Below are 22,223 nucleotides of genomic sequence, written 5' to 3'. Positions count from 1 at the left end.
CTCCCTCCCTCCCTCCTCCGTCTCCCCCACCTCTCTTTCTCAGTTGCAAAGGAGAGAATGGAGGCAGTAATGCCAGGCAAGCTACTGCAGTAGAGGGCAAGAGGCTGGCCTCACTGAGATGGCAGCAGAAACAGACTAGGAACACACGCTGGAGCCAACATAGATAGCTGATGAGGTGGACATGGGTTGTGAAGGGAAAAAAAGGAGCAGAGATGATATAAAAATTTCTGGCCTGAGAACCTGGCATGATGGTCGAGTTCCTCAAGGGGAGAAACAAGTTCTATGGAGAAGATCAAGAGCTCTGTTGAGACCGACACATGGTTCTGATGACAGGTTCTGACAGAAGAGGACAGCAACCAAGGAGTAAGTACTGGCTACAGAAGGAAGGATGCTCAGTGGGTGAGGACACTCACTGTCAAGACTGATGACCTGAGTTCAATCCCCAGAATTCACATCGTGGAAGGAGAGAACCTCCTGTAGGCCGTCCTCTGATCTCTACATGTACATCATGACACACGTGTACTGCACGTATACAACACACAGAATAAATTAATACAATTTTTTTTTTTGTTTTTGAAACAGAGTCTTCCTGTAGCCTCAGATGGCATGGAACTCACTATGTAGACCAGGCTGGCCTTGAACCCACAGAGATCCACCTGCCTCTGCCTCCTCAGTGCTGGGATTAAAGGCATGTGCCACCATGTCTGGCTAAATAAATGTAATTTAAAAAAAAAAAAAAAAAGGAAGATTGAAGGAAGTGGTGGCAGGAAACATACCTGCAGGGCCACACTAAGGCTGTGACAGTCACTCCAGGGCCAGCTTTCCTCCACAGTCTAGAGAGCAAAAGGCGGAGATCAGAAGCTAACAAACTGGGGGCTGGAGATGTGGCTCAGTTGGTAGACTGCTTGCCTAGCATATACAAAGCCCTGGGCTCTTTCCTCGGCACATTAACTGGGTGTGGTGGCTCATACCTGTAACCCTCAGTTACATCCAGAGTTTGAGGCCAGCCAGAGCTATTCAGAGTTCCCACAACACTGGTTCCTTGAGACCTGAAAATGGAATGTCTCCCTGCTGGCACCAGGTTTACTTAGCTGGTGCCCAGAATCCAACATACTCTTACAGGTCTCTGGGCCTCTCACAAAATATCATAAAATCCTGAAGCGCTTCTTTCTGGAAAGCCTCAAGACCTCAGTGACATTCAGCCCCACCCTGAGCACCTGCTGCTGAGTCATAGCAGAGACAACATCCACCCTGGTCTAGGAAGGTGGATGAAGAAGGATGACAGGGCTCTTCTCGGAGCAGGGAGGGCACAGGGACAGCGGGCACTGGCATTCTTTATCTTTTGCTTTTAGCCACTTGTAAATAATATCCATTAAAATGGGGCTGGAGAGATGGCTCAGTGGTTAAGAGCACTGGCTGCTCTTGCAGTGGACCTAGGTCTGGTTCCTAGCACCCACATGACAGCTAACATCTGTTCCTGTCCAGTTCCAGAAGATTCAACACCCTCTTCTGGCCTCTGTGGGCATTGCACACACAGGTACAACTTATATACATGCAGGCAAAACACCCATACACATAAAATAAATAAAATCTTTAAAAGATTAAAACAGGAAGCTAGCCAGGCATGGTGGCACATGCCTTTAATCCCAGCAACAGAGAGGCAGAGGCAGGTGGATCTCTGTGAGTTCCAGGCCAGCTGGAGTTACAGGGAGACTTTGTCTCAAAAAGAAAAAACAAAAAACAGGAAGCTAAGAAGGGAAGGAGGGGAGAGGGGAGAAAGGAAGGAAGGGGAGGAGAGAAGAGGGGAGGAGAGAGGAGAGGTATTTACTTAGAGCCAGAGGCCTATGCAGTTCTTTTCTTTAAAAGCCCAGCATGGTAGCACATGCCTGTGAGTCCAGCACCTGGGGAGTCAGGGGCAGGTGGATCTCTGTAAGATTGAGGCCAGCCTGGTCTACATAACGAATTTCAGGCCAGCTGTGGCCACAGGGAGACCCTGTGTCAAAAAGGCAAAAAAAAAAAAAAACCACCAACAACAAAAAAAAACCCCACCAAAAATGTTTAAGGTATTTTCTGGCTGGCTATGGCAGTACATACCTGAATCTCAGAATCAGGAGGCTGAGGCAGGAGGATTGTTGCTAGTTCAAGGCAAGCCTGGGCTACATTGTGAAGCTCTGTCTAAAAAAAGACATTTTCGGGCCTGGAGAAATAGCTCAGCAGTTAAGATGGCTGACTGCTCTTACAGAAGACCTGGGTTCGATTCCAGGTGGCTAACAACCATCCGTAACTCCAGTTCCAGGGGAATTCAACACCTTCTTCTGATCTCCCTGGGCATTGCATGATACGGGTGCACTTACACACATGCAGGCAATACACTCATACACATAAAAAAATAAATATTAAAAAAAACAAACAAACAAAAAAAAAAACAAAACATTTTCGAGGAGGCATGGAAGTACACACCCATAGTCCCAGCACTTGGGAGGCAGAGGCAGGCGGATCTCTGTGAGTTCAAGGCCAGCCTGGTCTACAGAGTGAGTTCCAGGATAGGTGGGGCTACAGGGAGGCTCTGTCTCAAAAAAAGAAGAAGAAAAAGCCAGGCATGGTGGTGCATGCCTGTGGTCCCAGCACTTGGGAGGCAGAGGCCAGGTGGGGCTACAGGGAAGCCCAGTTTCAAAAAGACCAAAAAAAAAAAAAAAAAAAAGACATGTTTCTGTTAGACCTGGTAACTAAAAACTTCTCAACAGGAAAAAAAAAATTTTCACAAGGGAAATGGAAAGTTACACTTATTTGCAGAAAGACCATGTCACTCAGGAAAACTCTGAGGAGAAACTCTGAAAGGGCTCCCCTAGAAGAGCCCTTGGCAGACTTGGCAGGCCTGCTGCTCTGGGGGCTCTAGCATCTGAGCCCTGCTACAGCCTGCTATTCAGAATCAAGCAGAACTGAGCTGGGTCCTCGGGCAGCAGTGCACTGACCTCTAACCTCCACTTCCTTCCTGTAAAATCAGGGCAACAATGGAGGTTTCTACTTCGTAATGGTAGCTGTTGGGCATCATCATCATCATGACATGCAAACCCATGCTGGCCAGGGGGTTGAAGCCAAGACCAGGAGAGGGCCCCACTGCCCTGGCTCAGTCGCCTCAGTCTCTGCAATACAAGGCCTCACAGGTGCCATCTCCTTTCTACAAGACATGGACGATGTTCCAGAACAAAGGGGCCTGAGAAAGGAGACAGTACAGCAACTCTTAAGGAAGACGAGCTGTCCTAGGGCTCTGGCCAAAGTTTACAAGTACATAAACACTGGACCTGGTGGTGCTCGCCCGCAACCCCAGCATTTCAGAGGCAGAGAGCAAATCAGGAGCTCAAGGTCATCCCAAATAGAGAGTTCAAGGCTATCTACTAAATAGAGTTGCTCCCAGAAGTCATCTAGGTTACTAGTTGAAAATCTCGGTGCCAGGGCTGGGCCACCTCCCTATGAGTTGTTGGTCAGTGAGGTCCCTGAGGCAGCCCCAAAATACAAGCCATTACTATTGCTGTACTGCCCACCAGAACTGGACAGGAAGACCATACGGCTGAAGACACCACACATTCTGGCTGCAGGTCACACGGAAACCAAGCTGGAACTGAGCTGGAAATATGTGCCCTGTTGGCTGGTCCTCAGTGCCGGAGGGTGCTCTGCAGGCTGGTGGTGGAGAACTGTCATCAACCATCTTCCTCAACTGTGGCCCCTGGGTGGTACCCAACTTACTGACCAGGCAAGACGTGTAGAACATCAGCAGGAAGTCCGTTATGGGGCAACCAAAAGCTTTCTGACTGGATTTGAGAGCTGCTCCAATGGAGGGAATTCCCATTTTATACTATAAACCTGGTTGAAAGCCCTTGGCTGGAGAAGTCACAGAGAAGTAGGGAAGCTACTGCTGTTGTTTACTAGTGGATATGACATGTCAGTCAAATGACCCTCTAAAGAAGTATCTATAGATCAGTGCTGCTGTCAGCTTTGGTCAGAGAAGCTTCTTTCTGGTGTGGGCGGCAGTAACTGTGGCGATTCATAACTTGCCAAGTGATGAAATTAAGTGCCTGTGGAATGTCAGTATAAACAGGACATCTGTGTCACCCCTTCCAAGCCTCAGGGACCATCATGGACGAGGAAGCAGGAACGATGGAAGAGCCTGAGGGAGGGGTGGCGCGTTGTGAACACCGGCTTCTGGACATGGCACAGCCCTTGCATTCCTGAACGCCCAGTAGCTATGATTACCTGCACAGAGTGGGCCCATCACCATCATGTCACTGGCTCACAAGGGGCCACTCCTCATTTCTCTGAGGATCCATAGGCAGTTAATGGTTCCCGGGGGAGAGAGAAAAGTGCCCATGCTCCTAAACAACTCTGCTTAAACTGACCGGGTCAAAAAACAGAGACAAGACATGAAAGCAGAAGGGGCGAGCTGGGAAAAGGAGTGCGTGTGAGTGGGAAGGAGATGAGAGAAGGGCTGAATAGGACCAAAATAAATTACATACATGTATGAAAATATAACGAGGGCTGCAGAGATGGCTCACCAGTTAAGAGCACTGGCTGCTCTTGCAGAGAACTGGGGTTCAGCTCCCAGCACCCACATGGCAGCTAACAACTGTCTGTAACTGCAGTTCCAGGGAATTCAATGTTTTCTTCTGACCTCCATGAGCACTGCACAGCATGGGTACACCTATATACATGCAGGAAATACACTCATACACATAAAATACTTTTTTTTTCAAAAGTTAAGGGGCTGGAGAGATGGTTTAGTGGTTAAGAGCACTGACTAAAAAATTTTTGCAGAGGATCCAGGTTCGATTTCCAGCACCCACATGGCAGCTAACAATGGTCTGTATCTCCAGTTCCAGGGCCCCTTTTCCAGCCTCTGTGTGCATTGCACGAAACAGGTACTTATATACATGCAGGCAATACATTCATACACGTAAATTTTTTTTTTAATTTAATATTAAAAAATAAAATAAACTGGGTGTGGTGGCGCACGCCTGTAGTCCCAGCACTTGGGAGGCAGAGGCAGGCGGATCTCTGCCAGTTGGCAGAGGCAGGCAGATCTCTGTGTGTTCAAGGCCAGGCTGGTCTACATAGTGAGTTCCAGGCCATCTGGGGCTACAGGGAGACCCTGTCTCAAAAAGACAAAAAAAAAAAAATTTATTTTTTATTTGTTGCTATTAATTTTTTAAAAATTGCTCTTAAAAAACTAAAATAAAGCCGGACGTGTTGGCACGCACCTTTAATCCCAGCACTCAGGAGGCAGAGGCAGGTGGATCTCTGAGTTCAAGGCCAACCTGGTCTACATAGTGAGTTCCAGGACAGCTGGGGCTGCAGGAAGACCCTGTCTCAAAAAGACCAAAAAAAATAAATAAATAAATAAAATAAAATTTAATTAAATTTAATTTAAAAAGTTTAATACAAACTGGAAAGGGGTTTGGTAGACTTCAGTGTGACGCATGTTCTTCACATGTTGACTTTTCTTGGGTTTGCCTCCACATTAGGACTGAAGTAACTGCTAAGATCCCTTGGGGATAAGATTTAATAGATGTTTAAGGCTGGACAGCTGGCTCAGAGGTTAAGAGCACTGCCTGCTCTTGCAGAGGATCCAGGTTCAGTTCCCAGCACCCACATGGCAGCTAACAGTCATTCATAACTGCAGTTCCAGGGAACACAACACCCTCTTCTAACCTTCATAGGCACTGCACACATGTGTAGTACATTTAGATACATATAGCAAAACACACCCATAAAATAAAGATAAACTTTAAAAAAAGAAAATCATCCCAGGATAGTGTTGTACAACCTGTAATCCCAGCATTTGGGAAGTTGAGGCAGAGGATCAGGAGTTCAAGGCCAGGAGGGCATATTGCTGTAGTTCCAGCTACTAAGGAGGTTCAGGTGGAAAGAAAACTTGAGCCAACAAACTCAAGACCAGCCATAAAAGACACGAGCTCAGTAACGATCAGTTTGTCTAAATTGATATACAGCAAATTCAAAGCAATTCTAAGCAATAAAAAAAATTCTCACCATTTAAAAAAAGTTATTACATTTTTGAAACAGGGTCTCATTAAATAAGTCTCAGTCTCTCCAATACTGAGATTACAGACAGGCACCACCACACCCAGTTTAGGAAGTTCTTTAAAAGAAAGAGTGCTACTCACAAAAGAAAAATAGATGAATTACTTGAAAATTAAGAATTTATTTACAGGCCAGGCATGGTGGTGCCTTTAATACCATTACTCAGAAGGCAGAGGCAAGCAGAGGTCTGTGAGTTCGAGGCCCACCTGGGCTACACAGTGAGAACCTGCCTCAAAAAAAGACAAGAAAAAATTACACAATGAAGCAGCACCTTGCTGAGAGCAGTATGACCATGTGTGAAACTACTAAGAAGAGTAAGCTGGGACTGGGGACATGGTTCAGTGGTAAAGTGCCTGCCACACAACGGTAGGACCTGAGTTCAGATTCCCAGCGCCCACGTAAAAGTCAGGTGCCGGTAGCATGTGTGCATTTGCAACCCCAGCAGTTAGGGAAGGAGACTGGCAGATCCTGGGACCTGGGCAATAGGGTAACTGCCAGGTTCAGCAGGAGACCCAGTCTCAAAAAATAAAGTGTATTAGATAAAGATACCCAGTGTTGACCTCTGGCCTCCACACACAACACGTGGGCAAGCGTGCACATACATCAAGAGTAATAATAATAAAATGGAGGAAAAGAAAACAAGAGAGAGAATAATTAAAGCCAACTCAGGATGGTGTGAATATGGAGCAGCACACGGGACCCTGAAGACCTTAGATCACTCATGTTTGTAAACTGTGTGCTGAGGAAAGGGGGGACTTGTATGTTCTTTCTGATGGTACTTTTAAAAATCTACTCACTTAATAACTTTTAATAACTTTTTTTTTTTTGGTTTTGTTGAAATGAAAGTCTACTCATGTAGCCCAGGCTGGTCTCAAACTCAATGATCCTCCTGCCTCAGACTCCTAAGTGCTGGGATTACAAGTATAAATTTTTTTTTTAAATTAAGCTTTATCATCAGTAAATGTTTGATTTATATACCTACTTTATATGCTTAAATACCCAGGATCACATAAAAAAATGTCTTAGGCAAAAGGGGTTGAGAGTAGAAAGAGTGTAAAAAGCCTACCTAACAATGTTTTGAGGCTGGGGATGCCATCAGTAGGAGTGCTTGCTTAGCATGTACAAGGCCCTCCATTCTATCCCCACAAGGGCTCTCCTCCCCTCCCTCCCAAAGCCCCTAAAAAAATGTTCTGAAGCACAAAGGGCAGCTTACTGAGTCACAGCAAACTGGTAAAGTCCCCAGCAGGCTCCCACCCTTACCCAGCCCTGGCTGGGGACCAAGGCATGCTTCCCTGAGCTCTAGCTTCTGAGCTAGGCAGGATGGTGAGCAGAGCCTTCTGTTAGGGGCAGGAGAGTAATGGTGAGGGTGAAGGAGCCTGGGAGGGTGGACACCAGGAGGGTGGGCACCAGGAGGGTGGGCACAACAGACTCTCCTGCCAGATCTTTCAGGACCACAAGTTGAGCCTGTTTTTGATGTGACAGGGGCCTGCTTTCTGGCCTGCACCTGACTCTTGGCTGGAATCCCACGTCTGAGCCTCTGACCACACGACCGTGTAGTCATGAGTGAGCTTTCCCAGTTCAAACCTCACCCTTTGCTTCCTTCCTGCCTTTTTTCTTCTTTTCGGTCTTTTTGAGACAGGGTCTCCCTGTAGCCCCAGCTGTCCTAGAACTCACTATGTAGACCAGGCTGGCCTTAAACTCAGAGATCAGCTTGTCTCTGCCTCCCAAGTGCTGGGATTAAAGGCATGCGCCGCCACGCCCGGCTCCTCCCTGCCTTTTAAGCTCAGGAACTAAGCACCATTTGTCTCCAACATACAAGTGTGTTTGAATTCACAAACCCCAGTTTTCCACATGTATCTGCCCTGGTGATGATCCTGGCTTCAGCCCTTGGACTGTCAAACTATGGAATTCCACCAGGAGTTCCTGAGCTGACACACCTACAGCACATGCTGAAGTAATTTCGTGCCCAAGACTTATTTTTTGACCTCCACTACTTCAGTCATTTAAAAACTGTGGCCAAAAGATGGACACCATCGACTCAGGAACAATGGCTTTTGTGCACAGAACGGATCTGGAGTTTTGTTTTTTCTTAAAGTTGGGGCCTCTCCCTGTGATGAACAATACCCAACGGTGTGTCACCTTGTCAAACACCGTATCCATGTGCCCTGTGCTACATCCATGCAGACGCCATCCCTCCAGGAATTCCTGGAGTATGTGGTGAAAAGACTGCCTGATCTCTTGCAGGCATCCTGCTGAGTTGCACCTCCCCACGGAGGCCCCCTTCAGCTTTCTGTGTGGTGCCAGCCACCCGCCAACAAGACCTGTGTGCACTTGTGTAGGGCAATAACCTAATATGTCTGACTTTCTGAGCTCCGTCTTCCCTTCCCTACAGATACACACACTGCAGAAGGGCTCTGAAGCCCAGGGCCTCTCTTCTGTGGGAAGAGGGAGGGTGACTTTCTCCACAGGACAGTCTTTCAACAACCTTTCTCTTTTTTCTACACTGTGCACATGTACCTATGACAAACATTCCCTTTTCACCTCTGCACAAGTAGTTTCTTGGCCCTCCCAAGGGTCTACTCCCAATACATGTCAATGCTAGTTGCAATTATGAGGGCAGGCACTTGACTAAGCACTTTACATGGTGTTACTTTATCAACAATTATGCCCAATAAGGAATACACCAGGCAGCCACTGCCCACATTTATAACCAAGGAACCGGAGGCTGGGAGATGTCAAGAACTAGGCAAAAGCAGACAGAGATGAGGTATAGCCACCTAGATGTTAGAGCCCAGGTGTGTCTGCTTGGAAGCCATGCTTCGGCCAGGCAGGGTGGCACAGCTGTCATCCCAGCACTGGGAGGAGAAGAGAGCCAGGAGTTCAAGGTTACCCTCTGCTACACAGTTTCATGCCAGCCTGGATCATGAAATCCCGAACCTGTCTCAAAAAATAAAAATAAGGGGCTGGAGAGATGGCGCCAGTTAAGAGCACTGGTTGCTCTTGCAGAAGACCCTGGTTCAAATCTCAGCACCCACACAGCAGCTAACAACCATCTCTAACTCCAGTTCCAGGGGATGCAAAGCCCTCTTCTATCCTCCTCAGGCACTGAATGACACAGGTGCACTTACATACATGCAGGCATAACACTCATACACATAAAATAAAATTTTAAAAATTTTAAAAATTTTTTAATAAAATAAAAAATAAAATCATTACCCAATACTGCTGGGGTTTTTTTTTAAGATTTGTTGTTGCTGTTGTGTGCTTGGGTTTTTGTGTATGTTTCACTTTGGTTTTTAAGACAGGGTCTCATTATATGGCCCTGGCCAGCCTAGAACTTGCTATGTAGACCAGGCCGGCCTTTAACTCACAGAGAATCACCTGCCTCTGCCTTCCAAGTGCTGGGACTAAAGGTGTGCACCACCACACCCAGCTTATTTCATTTTTAAATTATGTATAATGTGTGTGTGGTGAAGGGGTATGTGCAAGTACCCACAGAGACCAGAGGCATGGGATCCCTGGAGCTGGAGTTACCGGTGGTTGTGAACCACCAGGAATGTGTGCTGGGAACAGAACGCAGGTTCTCTGCAAGAGCAGAACTCACTCTTACCCTCTCCAGCTCACTGCTAGGGTTCTTAACTGAGGAGTTTTGCCCTAGATGGCATCTGCCAATGTCTGGAGCCATTTTGGGGGTGTGGAAGGGGTTACTACCAACATCTATGAGTAGAAGCCAGGGAGACTACAGGACAGCCCCTCACAAAGATCCATCTGGTGCCAAATAGCAGTAATGCCAAGGTAGAGGAACTCTACTGAAGAAAAGACAAAGGACAGGGAAGCCACCCCGCCAGAAATGCAAGGTTTGAGTCTGCACTCACATATATCTACTTCCTGTCACAGCCAAATACCCAACCAACACCACTTTCTCCCTTCAACCAACCTCCCATCCCACTAGAGCTCTCTCCAGCCCCAAGTGTCAGTTCCCCTTGAGCCAATCAAGGTGGCCCACACACTCAGCACTTATGAGAGTCAGCTATATACCAGAAAGTGAGGTACATGTTGGGAATACCAGGATAAAGGAGACCGTTCCTACAGACAATATGGATGACCTAACATAGAGACAGGCAAGGCAACCCACTGTGGGAGCTGGGATAAGAATGTGCCCGGAGGGGCTAGTGAGATGGCTCAGCGGTTAAGAACAGTGGTTGTTCTTTCAGAAGACCCGGGTTAGAATCCCAGTACCCACATGGCAGCTAATAACTATCCGTAACTCTAGTCCCAGGGGATCCAACAGCCTCTCTGACCTCCTCGGGCACTGCACGACACAGGTGCACTTACCTACATACAGGCCATACACACACACACACACACACACACACACACACACACACACACACACACAATAATGATAATAAATAAAATTAAATAAAAAAAAAGAATGTGTCCAGAGCTCACAGGACTCTAGGAAACCTTCCACTTATCTGCGGAGGGCTCAGGATAGCCTTCCCAGAAGGAATGAATTAGGCAGAAAGAATCCTCTCCTTCTCAAAAGGCCCCACCAGACTTTGCAAGGTATGCTCGCCAACGTCCAGAGGTCAATAACTTTGATTAGAAGGCTGGGGACCCGGAGGAAAACAGAGGCACTGCAGTCTCCGAGTCTCCACGTATCACTTGACTAACCTGACTTCCCACTAGGTCTGGGCCTTCCTCCACCATCACCCAAGCTGGCTTCGCTGGCTTTGAGAGTCACCTTGCACCTTCAGCAGAAGGTAGCTGAAGTGAGTTCCCACCGCAGGCCCTGTGGATCTCAGGCAATTCTCAAAACACTCCTGGGAGGGAGTGCTGTTATCCGTATTTTATAGATGAAGAAGCTGAGGCTTGACCGTAACAGGCTGGTCAACCAGCAGGGTGGCAGAGATTCACACTTCATCTTCACCACCTTGGCCCAGCCTTCTGACGTCAGGCAGGCCTTGCATCAGACCTCTAGGGTACTCTGTACATGGCACATAGTGATCCACCTGCCTAGACGTGCCCTGCTCTCGGGATCCAATCTTGTTCTTGTCCATGGCAAGCACCTAGCACAGTATTTGACACACACTGGGCACAGAAAATGCCACATGCATGGATAAACCTGAACACTCTGGGCCCAAACACCATAAAGCTACCCAAATGCACAGTGGCCCGCCATTTGGAGAGGTCTAGGAACACAGCCAGCCCTCCCTCATTAGGTCACTGCATTTCCTCTTGGGCAGGGACTGAGCCCCACACTGGTGATCCTGTCATTCTGGGGCCAGATCAGGTTCTCTCAGCATTGCAACAGGAATGACTCATTCTTCGAATTTCAGATGCAAGAGTTAGTTCATGTTTGGGAAACATACTACTCTAAACATGTCTTTTTCAAACATTAGAACCTTATCAGGTGAGCATGTGTTCCCTGCTTTCTTTTTTTGAGAGCGAAGTTCACGTGTGATAGCAGGAGCTGGAGCAGCCTGTTTGGACCATGAGATGGATGCCTCAGTTTGAGCAAGAAGAGCCATGTGATCAAAGAAACCCTGTTCCAGGTGTACCTCATGGGACTGGGTGACCTGCTCGACCAGTTCTCGACTACATATTTACTTCTGGACTGTTAAAGAGTGAAGAAAAAGCTACTTTGTTTCAGCCATTATATTTGGGACTGTTGGGGTGTTTTATTCTATCAAGTAATTTTCAGTGCTAGGGACTGATTCCAGGGCCTTGAACATGTTGGGCTAGCACTCTACCACCGAGCTGTGCCTCCGTACTATTGGAGAATTTTAGATTGGCCTAGTTAAAATAAGGTGTAAGCACTGCCTAGGAATTAATCCACTCTGGTCTTTGTTGACAAAAGAAAAAAAATGGTGATATATATGCCTGTTATCCCAGCACTCAGGGGGCAGAGGCAGGAGGATCACTCCATGTTTGAAGCTAGTCTAATCTACACAGCAAGTATGAGGACAGCCAGGGCTACACAGTAAGACCCAATTCAAAAACCAGAACTAAATAAAGTATTATCAACAATTCTCCAATTAAACTGTCAAATATTTTGGGGTTTTTTTGTTTTGTTTTTTTTTGTCTTTTTGAAACAGGGTCTCCCTGTAGCCCCAGCTGGCCTGGAACTCACTATGTAGAGCAGGATGGCCTTGAACTCACAGAGATCCCCCTGCCTCTGCCTCCCAAGTGCTGGGATTAAAGGTATGCGCCACCACACCCAGTCATTACTAATGTTAAGGAAAAATCCATCTTAATGCCAGGTGTGGTGGCACACACCTTTAATCCCAGTACTCGGGAGGCAGAGGCAGGTAGATCTCTGTGAGTTCGAGGCCAGCCTGATCTCCATAGCAAATCCAGGCCAGCTATGGCTACAGGGAGACTCTGTCTCAAAAAGAACAAAAAAATAAAAATAAAAATCCATCTTGAAAGGGTGCTCTGGCCATCCTGAGTCTACATACACACACACACACACACACACACACACACAACCCTCTCTTCCTGGTAGGTTTCATTTAGGGGCATTATAGACATACCTCAGATCTCCAAATAGCCCAGGATGCTCTTTCCTGACAATGTGTCCACATGAACTCCAGCTTGGCTCCACTCCTCCAACTCATTACCTGAATCAAAGATACCCAAATACAAAACCCAATGAAAAAGAGTGAGGACAGACCCCGATCTCTATGAGCAGCTCTTATTCACCCATCAAACATGGGCAAGTGACGAGCGCCTGGTACAGAGCCCAGCACAAAGTAAGCCCTCACTAAATATTACAATGCATTAAAGCTGGCTCACTGCATGACAGACGATGTGCTGGGCCTGGGAAAAAAGAACGATCCCAAACCCAGGCCCCACACTCAGGAACTCATGCCTGATGAAAGGCCAGGCCCAGTGCTAATGAGCTGTGCCCAGTTTAGGGCCTCTTTAGCATTCTTCTGGGATGTCCGCCACCATGATTCTCATTCCATAACCTGACCTCATGACCTTTGGGGGACGACAGCGTAAGATCACTACCAGACAGCTTCAACTGAATTTTTCTTGTCTTTTTGAGACAGGGTCTCCCTGTAGCCCCAGCTGTCCTGGAACTCACTATGTAGATCAGGCTGGCCTTGAACTCACAAGAGATCCACCTGCCTCTGCCTCCCAAGTGCTGGGATTAAAGGTGTGCACCACTACGCCTGGCTCTCAACTGAATGTTTTTGATAGTTTTATTTTCTTTGAGACAGGGTCTCACTCTGTAGTCCAGGCTGGCCTGGAACTCATTATATGGCTCAGGCTAGTCTCAAACAAGCCACACACAATTCTGCCTCAGCTGTTCTAATGCTGGGATTACAGACATGTGCCACTACACCCAGATGCACTTGAATGTTCTACAGGCACATTATTTTAACATGTTCAAAACTAAATCTCTCCTCCTTTTAAATCTGTTCCTTGTCTCAATGCCTATCACACTGAGCAGTATTAACAGCCACCAGTCAAGAAACTAGGGACAGGGCCTAGGAGATCGCTCAGCCAGTGAAAGTGCTTGCTGTGCAAACCTGATGACTTGAGTTTGAACCCTAGAACCCACAATGCAGTGAGGTGCATCAGTAATCTCGGACCTCCAAGGCAAGATGGGAGATGGATGCTCAAAGGGTAGCTAGTCTGGAGTACTCTGCACAGCAGAAATGAGAGACCCTGCCCTCAGCAAGGTGGAAGGCAAGAACCAATTCCAGAAAAGTTATCCTCTGACCTCTACACACTTGCTGTGGCACAAGCGGAGATGTGTAGACATATAAGTAAAATTTTATGAAGGAGACAACCCTGACAACTTTGTGCCTTCCCACCGGTTATCACCAAGTTCTGTCAATTCTACCTCCACAACTCTCTCTCTCTCCCCACCTTCTGCATCTAAACTTACTCAAGGCCACCCTTATTCCATCTAGTTTGGTCTAATTAATTGACTTCTGGCTCACTTCCTTATTAGTCTTCAACTTGGCCAGAGATCTTTCTAGTCCACAAACCTGATTCTTAAATGCTTTCCCATTAACCTACAATTTAAAGTGCTTAACTAGGTTTGTGAGGTCCCCCAAGACAAACTCAGCCTGCTTCCTTGCCCTTACCACCCATCTCTCACTCCAGGTTCCCCTAAACGTCCTACAGGGCTCAACTTTCCGGGAGACCAAGGACTCCCTGGATTCACCTTGACCAAGTGAAGTATCTCTAGCCAATGTTCCCAAAGCATGGAGGGCCCTTCCTCCAGCTCAGTGATGTCTGAACTACTTATTTCTCCCACATTAGTCTTTGGATAACGACACACACAACAGCAAGGGACACTTACAAGGCATCATCTAACTGTTAAATGTTCTAGGTCCTGTCCACCACATGTAACCTTGTCACACAATCTTAGGAGGCAGGTTTTGTTAGCACCTCTGCTTTAAGGATTAGGAAACTGAGGCAGAGAAAATCTCAAGTGCCGAAGGACACAGTATGGAGCTGGGAACCTTGGTTCCCCCTGGGGGGCCGAGTCTACCTGCATCTCTTGCTCTATCCTCTGGATCAGGTGCTGTGGGAAGAAGGGATGGAGGGAGGGAAGAAGATGGATGGATGGATGGACGGATGGATGGATGGATGGATGGATGGATGGATGGCTGGCTGGATGGATGGGTGGGTGAGTGGGTGGGTGGCTGGCTGGCTGGCTTTAGGAGGGGCAGTGTCCGCCGCCACTCCGCCCCCTAGCCCCAACCCGAGCGCCGGCCCGGCTCCCGCCCCTCTTGGCCGCAGCACGCCCACCCGCCACGCGGGGTCAGGGGGCGGTGACAGCTCTGGGGCGGGGGCGGAGATGCCAGCAGCTGGGGGTGTCACCCGGCCCCGGCGGCGACTCGCGCCCCCTCTGCGGCGCGGGTGCCCCGCAGTCCCTCTCGGCCTGCGCCCGGCGCCCCGCAGCCCCATCCGCTCTGCTCAGCCCAACCCGACCTGGCCCAGCCCCGCCTCCCCTCCCCCACACAACCGTCCCGCCGCCCTGCCGCGCCCCGGCCCCGCCGCCTCCGTCCCGGCTCCCAGGACCCCCCGGGCCCCGACACCCGCTCAGCCTCACCTGCCATGTCCCGAATCCTAACACAGAGGGAGGTGCATCACGGCTGCAAGAAGGCCGGGGACAGCGCTTCAGAGCAGACAAAGGGCGCCGCCATGTTAGAGTCGGGCGGAACCGACCTTGCTGGCTTCCCGGCAGCAACTTCCGGCGCATGCGCAGTGCCCGCGCTGCCTGCGTGACCCCCGAGAGGCGCATGCGCCTAGCCAGCCAAAAGTTCCACGTTGGAGTACTTCTGCTCCTGGAGTTATCTTCACCGTAATCCTTCTTTGGTTTTCTGTTTTATAGTAACAGCGTCCGTGTGTTTGGCGCATATTGTGCGGCAGGAGCTATGTTAAGCTCTTACGTTAACTCCTCACACTATAAAATAGTAAAATAGTGGTTTTTTTTTTTTTTAAGAGAAAACGGAGGTACAAAAAGGGTATGTATGGCCCAAAGTTGCACATCTTCGAAAATGACAGAGAAGAATGTGAACCTAGTTGTGGGTCCAAAGCTGCAGGTCTCATTATGTTTTTGCTTTGACATTTGCAATACTAGGGATCAAACCCAGGACGTCAGACTAGGGACATGGTTCCTTTGGTGAAGTGCTTGCTGGACAAGCATGAAGACCCGAGTTCAAGCCTGAGCACCCACATAAAATGTCAGGCATGGTGATGCAAGCCTGTAATACCGGCACTGTGGGGAGGAAAACAGGCGGCTCCCCGAGGTTTATTGGCCGGTCCACTTAGCCTATCTCAATCCCAGTCCTTAGTGAGATTATTTGCCTCAAAAAACAAGGTGGAACCAGGCTTGGTGGCACATGCCTTTAATCCTAGCAGTCAGGAAGGAGAGGCGGATCTCTCATAGAGTTCAAGGCCAGTTTAGATTACATAGCAAGTTCCAGGCCAGTTAGGCTGCATAGCAAGAACCTGTCTAGGGGGGAGATTACAACCAAGGTGGACCTCTGGCCTCCACAAGCACATATACACACATTCTCTCTCTCTTATATATATATATACCATTGAGCTACATCTCCAGCCTTTCCTTCACTTTTTATTTTGACACAGTCACCAAGTTGTTCAGACTGGCCTCAAGATCACTCTGTAGCACAGACATTGAACCTTTGATCGTCCTGCATCAGTCCCTGACATACCTGTGTCTCCAAGCTCAGCCCCATTATGTTTTCCTACCTTCTGAGCCAGCTGTCACCCCTTCCTTGTCTGGGCAATTCCAGGATGAGCCTCAGAGAGAGAGAGAGAGAGAGAGAGAGAGAGAAAGAGAGAATGTCTGAAGACAGCCCTTTCATGGCATCTTTTCCTTTTTTTTTTTTTTTTTTTTTGGTACTTCTAAACCATTGACTTCTTCCTCACAGTCTGAGGACAGTCCCATCTTTTTCTTCTGGTCCCATAATTATAACAATAATCTCACCTTAGTTGTAAACTCTTTTGCTTCCTTGTCTTTTTGATCCCTGGATTTCACAAAAATTCCGACCCTGGTTGAATTCAGCTGCTCCCTTTTCTCTTTACCTAGACACAAACAACTAAGCACAGTTGGAGAAAGTACCTAGTGAAGTGGACTGTTCCTTACACTTTTATGACCTAAGTCCATAAGTGGAACAAAAGTCAGTCTGGCCAACTCACTGATCTCTTCACGATGACTAGAAAAACTAAAAAAGTTCAAATTATTTATTCATTTTACAGTGGTAAAAACACTGAAAAGGAGCTATATCCTATCAAGAAATTATAAAGGTGGTCTGGCGAGGTGGCTCAGCAGTTAAGAGTACTGGCTGCTCTTGCAGAGGTCCCAGGATTGGTTCCCAGCACCCACATGGCAGCTAACAACCACCTGTAATTCCAGTACTCTGGAATTACAGAGAACCCCACACCCTCTTCTGGCCTCTGCAGGTATGGAATGCAGGTGGTGCACTTACATATGTGCAAGCAAAACACGCAAACACATAAAAACAAAAAGTAAATTTTCAAAAAAGAAATTGCAAAGGTTGCTGGGAATTTGGCTCAGTGATAAGGTATTTGCTTAGCAGGTAGGAAGCTCTATGTTCAATCTCCAAAACTACTAAAAACAAGCAAACAACCAAAAATAAGCAAGCAAGCAAACAAACAAAAACCCAGTAGTTAGGCTGGGCATGGTGGCACATGCCTTTAAACCCAGCACTTGGGAGGCAGAGGAGAGGCAGGCAGATCTTTGTGAGTTCAAGGCCAGCCTCATCTACATAGTTCAGGTCAGGTGGGACTACAGGGAGACCCTGTCTCAAAAAGACAAAACAAAACAAAACAAAAAGAACAAACAAACCAGTAGTTAGCCAAGTCTAGGACAGGAGGTCGAGGCAAGAGGATTAGGGGATCCAAATCATCTTTAGCTACATAGTGAGTTCAAGGCCAGTCTGGGCTACATAAAACCATGTCTCAAAAATGCAAAGATTGCCGGGCATGGTGGCGCACACCTTTAATCCCAGCACTCGGGAGGCAGAGGCAGGCGGATCTCTGTAAATTCAAGGCCAGCCTGGTCTACATAATGAGTTCTAGGCCAGCTGGGGCTACAGGGAATCTGTCTGAAAAAAAAAAAAAAAAAAAAAAAAAAAGAAAAGAAAAAAAAAGAAAAGAAAAAGAGGAGGTAAAGGAGGGAGAAAAATCCTTTTGGGAGACAAGATCCCTCTATGTAGTCTGACTGTCCTGGAACTCACTATGTAGTTGAGAGATTTGACAGAGATCTCACAGAGATCTGCCTGCCTCTACCTCCTGAGTGCTAGGATTACAGGCATGCACCATCATTCCAGGCAAGAAATTTTGAGTGTCCCGTACACATACGGTGTGATTATCTGTGGGTACAATGTTACAACATTGTACAATAGATTTCTAGAATGTATCCATCTTGTGTAATTGAGACTTTATGCTCATTGATTAGAAATTCCCACTTTTGAGCTGGATGTGGTGACTGACATAAGTCTTTAATCCCAGTACTTGGGAGGCAGAGGCAGGTGGATCTCTGTGAAATCAAGGCCAGCCTGGTCTACGTAGTGAGTTCCAAGCCAGCTGGGGCTGTAGGGAGACCCTGCCTCAAAAAAACCAAACCGAAACAAAACAAAAAGGAATTCCCACTTTCTACACGCCCTTCCACCTCTTGGAGACCACAATTCTACTCTCTGATTCCATGATTTTGGCCATTTTTAGGTACCTCCTGGAAGAGCAGTGGTGCAATAGTTATTTGTCCTTCTATGACCACTTATTTTACTTAGCATAGTAACTTCAAGGTTTAGCCAGGCATGGTGGTGCACATCTTTAATCCCTGTACTCCAGAGGCAGAGGCAGGCAGATCTCTGTGAGATCAAAGCCAGCCTGGTCTCCATCTTGAGTTCCAGGCCAGTTGTGGCTACAGGGAGACCCTGTCTCAAAAATATCAAATGAAGGGGCTGGAGAGATGGCTCAGTGGTTAAGAGCACTGACTGCTCTTGCGGAGGACCGGGGTTCGATTCCCAGCACCCACATGGCAGCTACGAACTGTCCTTAACTCTAGTTCCAGGGGAATCCAAAACCCTCTTCTGACCTCTGCGGCATTGCACGACACAGGTGCACTCACATACATGCAGGCAATACACTCGTACACATAAAATAAAAATAAAATATTAAAAAGGCACACGCCTTTAATCCCAGCACTTGGGAGGCAAAGGCAGAGGCAGAGGCAGGCAGATCTCTTTGAGTTCAAGGCCAGCCTGGACTACATAGTGAGTTCCGGGACAGCTGGGGCTACAGGTCAAAAAGACACACAGGTGCACTCACATACATGCAGGCAATACACTCGTACACATAAAATAAAAATAAAATATTAAAAAGGCACACGCCTTTAATCCCAGCACTTGGGAGGCAAAGGCAGAGGCAGAGGCAGGCAGATCTCTTTGAGTTCAAGGCCAGCCTGGTCTACATAGTGAGTTCTGGGACAGCTGGGGCTACAGGTCAAAAAGACCCCCCCCAAAAAAACCCAAAAAACAATCAAATGAAATAAAGGTTTATCGTTGTTGAACATCAAAGGATTTCCCTACTTAAAGACTGAGCAATAGTCCACAGTGTGGATATACCACATTTTCTTTATCCAATCATCTGTGAATGGACATTTAATTTGTTTCCACACCCCGGATTCTGTGAATAATGCTGCAATGAATATTGGGGTGCTGATATTTCTGTGATATCCCGATCTCATCTTTTTAAAAACAATTTTTAAATTTATTTTTATTTTATGTGTGTGAGTGTTATGGCTGCATGTATGTAAGTGTACCTATGTCATGCAGTGCCTGCAGAGGACAGAAGAGGCATCGGATCCCCTGGAACTGGAGTTTCAGTCGGTTGTTGGCCACCATGTGGGTGCTGGGATTCAAATCCAGGTCTCCTGTAAGAATAGCCAATACTCTTAACTGCTGAGGCATCTCTCCAGCCCACCCCCCACCTCAGTTCTTTAAGATAAATACGGAAGTCTTTTGTATGAGGAAAATAAAAGTAAGTTTGGTAAGGGCCTTCTTATCTTCCCAATGATAAGTACACAAATATATCTTTGTGTCCATCTATGTTAGATTTGGTCCATCAGGACTCTGTAGCCATTTCTTCCTGGAATCTAAAAAGCTAGTGGGCTAGTTAGAAGGTAAAGTGCTTGCTGCCAAGCCTGGCGACCTGAGTTCAATTCCTGGAACCCATATGGTAGAAGGAGAGAACCAACTCCTGCAAGCTATCCTCTGATCTCCACTCCTGTTGTAGCAAACCTGCCCCCACACATCAAACACATACGGACTCAGTTGCAGTTAGAATCTCAGCTATGGATGGTTTTGCCTTGAGTGAGATTTGAAAGGTTGAAGAAGCAGTTGGGGTAGTCGTAGGTAGGGAAGAAAGGCCCCTGAACCCATTCCTCTTGTTTTTGCTTTGTTGCAATACTAGAGATTAAACCGAGTACACTTGCCTAGCACATGCTCTACCACTGAGCTGCATCCTCAGCACATTGCTCACTTTTTATTTTGAGATAGGGCCTCACTAAGTTGCCCAAGAGACCTTTAACTTGGAGCCCTCCTGCCTCAGCCTCCAAAATAGCTGGGATTACAGACTTGTACCAAAAGGCCTGACTTCCCCTAAATTCTCTTTTTATTGGGGGGTGGGGCAGGTGGGCAAGGGGAGTAGGAAATAGGATCTTATGTAGCCTATGGGTGGCTGCGCTCTCTCTCTGGGCGCAGCCGTATGTTCACTCCCTGCGGGTCCGCAGACTTCCCGGCGGCTGCTTTGGGTCTGCGCCTGGGCTCGGCGGCTCGGGTCCCCCGTCTCTGGGGGTGGGGGGAGCTGGTGACTACCGCCGGTTTTCTTGCTGCTGAGCTTTCTCTGCTACTGGAGCGTTTGTCCAGTCGAAATACCGTACCTTAATATACCCATATGCCTTTCCTCAGGATAGTGGGGCTCCTGGCCACTGAACCCCACAGGGAAGAGGCACGAGGACGGCGAAGCTAGAGTATCCGTAGGTCGGTAACAGAAGGTGCTGCCCTCCAGAGGAGTTAGGTTGCCGGTACACAAGACTCAAAGGCTCAAGGCTTAGTTCTAGTCTGTACAACTTTATTATCTGAGACCTAGTTCTCTGATATCTCTGATCTTCCTGAGTTCCTAGGCCCGGTTTCCCTAGATTCTCCTGGCTATTGAGAGAAGACTAAGATTTTTATACCATGGGGGTTGTGGTAAGAGCCTCGGCTGCCAGATGCTTTTGCATGTGAAAAGTGGGCTTCTGCCAGACAGTTGTCTGCTGGGAATTTACAGGAAGGTATGATACCTTTTCAGAGTCAAAGGCCACGTTAATGTTTAGGGCATTCATGGCAGACTCCTCAAAAGGAGAGGCAGGAAAGATGCCGGGAAGCCCTTTGTTATGCAAAGGAGCCCGCAGCACATCCCGAGCTACATGAGCTGTGCTTCGACTTTTGCACAACAAAAGTCTCCCAACAGTAGCCCAGGCTGGTCTCAAACTTGTTATGTAGCTGAGGATGATCATGAACTCCTGATTCTCCTGTCTCCACCTCCCAAGTACTGAGATTTCAGGCCTTTGCCCGTGTGTATTTATCTGTATGTATGTCTGTGAGTGTATGAGTATATGCCACTTCAGTGCAAAACAGGGCATTGGATCCTAGGAGCTGGAGTTAAAGGTGATTGTAAGCTGCCCGGTGAGGGCATTTGGAGGAGCAGCAAGTGCTCTTAACCACTGAGCCATCTCTCCATCCCTCCCTCTGGAATCCTTATGTCTTGCTACAAGTAGGGAAAAACAGGCCACATGGTCCTCTCTGAAGTTACACTTCCTCAAGAGATTGCAGATTAAAGCAATCAATATTCTAGTCTGCCATACACCGCCTTCACTTGGTCAGCCACTGCTTTTGACTGACACCTGCCAGGAAGTAAGGCCATGCTGATATGTAGCTTTGTAGCAGGCTCTAACAGCCCCTCTCCAGAAGCATGTATGCCCTAATAACAGCCAAACCCAGCATCCCAGTGCTAAGAGCAGCTTCCTCTAAATCTATATCATGCAGATCCCCTGCAGAGACCAACTTGAGAAGAAGCCAGTGGCCTCTTCATTCCCCCTGATTTTCATCTCCCTGGTGAGGTCTATGGTGTTCTCAGACCATTTACTCAGAACCACTGGTTCTCAGAACCATTCCGTCTACCCATCCAGTCACCTTTTACACATGTAATTCTACTGAAAGAAGCCTAGAGACAACAGGAGAGAGAGATTGTTGTGGTAATTGTCAAGGTTCAGATAGCCCTGCCCCCTTACCAACAAGATCCCAAGGACTTCTCATGCTCCTGAGAAAAGGGAACCTAGCTGATAAGCACGTTGGTCTTTGAAGACAAGAGAAGCAGACTTTTCTCCACTGTTTGGCCAACACAGCAGGCTTCCCCTTTGATCTCTAAAGAGGACAGGTTTTAACAGTCCTGCTCTCCCACTCCCGCCCCCAACTTAAAAAAAAAAGTCTTCCCGCCTTCTGCAGGAAGCAGAAGCCTCCCTTTTAAAAAGACCCCACCTCAAGACCCAGGCAGACCCTTTCCCTGCC

General features: G+C 47.6%; 1 protein-coding gene across 4 annotated transcripts in view; it reads right to left on the bottom strand.

Moving 5' to 3' along the window:
* Zbtb17 (zinc finger and BTB domain containing 17) overlaps positions 1-15,313 on the bottom strand; it is a 26,024-nt gene extending 10,711 nt beyond the window's left edge. For 3 of the 4 annotated variants that reach the window (XM_008822658.3, XM_029558409.1, XM_017795488.2), the window contains exons 1-2: positions 15,176-15,313; positions 12,633-12,719 (exon numbers count right to left, since the gene is read on the bottom strand). The gene's annotated coding sequence lies outside the window, so the exon portion shown is untranslated. Of the gene's footprint in view, positions 1-776; positions 834-12,632; positions 12,720-15,175 lie in introns of all 4 variants that reach the window. The other variant, XM_029558408.1, reaches the window with a different exon arrangement.
* Positions 15,314-22,223: the final 6,910 nt, after the last annotated feature.

This window comes from Nannospalax galili, unplaced genomic scaffold, assembly GCF_000622305.1.
Source record: "Nannospalax galili isolate Female #2095 unplaced genomic scaffold, S.galili_v1.0 scaffold548, whole genome shotgun sequence".
Taxonomy (NCBI): domain Eukaryota; kingdom Metazoa; phylum Chordata; class Mammalia; order Rodentia; family Spalacidae; genus Nannospalax; species Nannospalax galili.
This window is presented reverse-complemented; position numbering and strand designations above follow the sequence as displayed.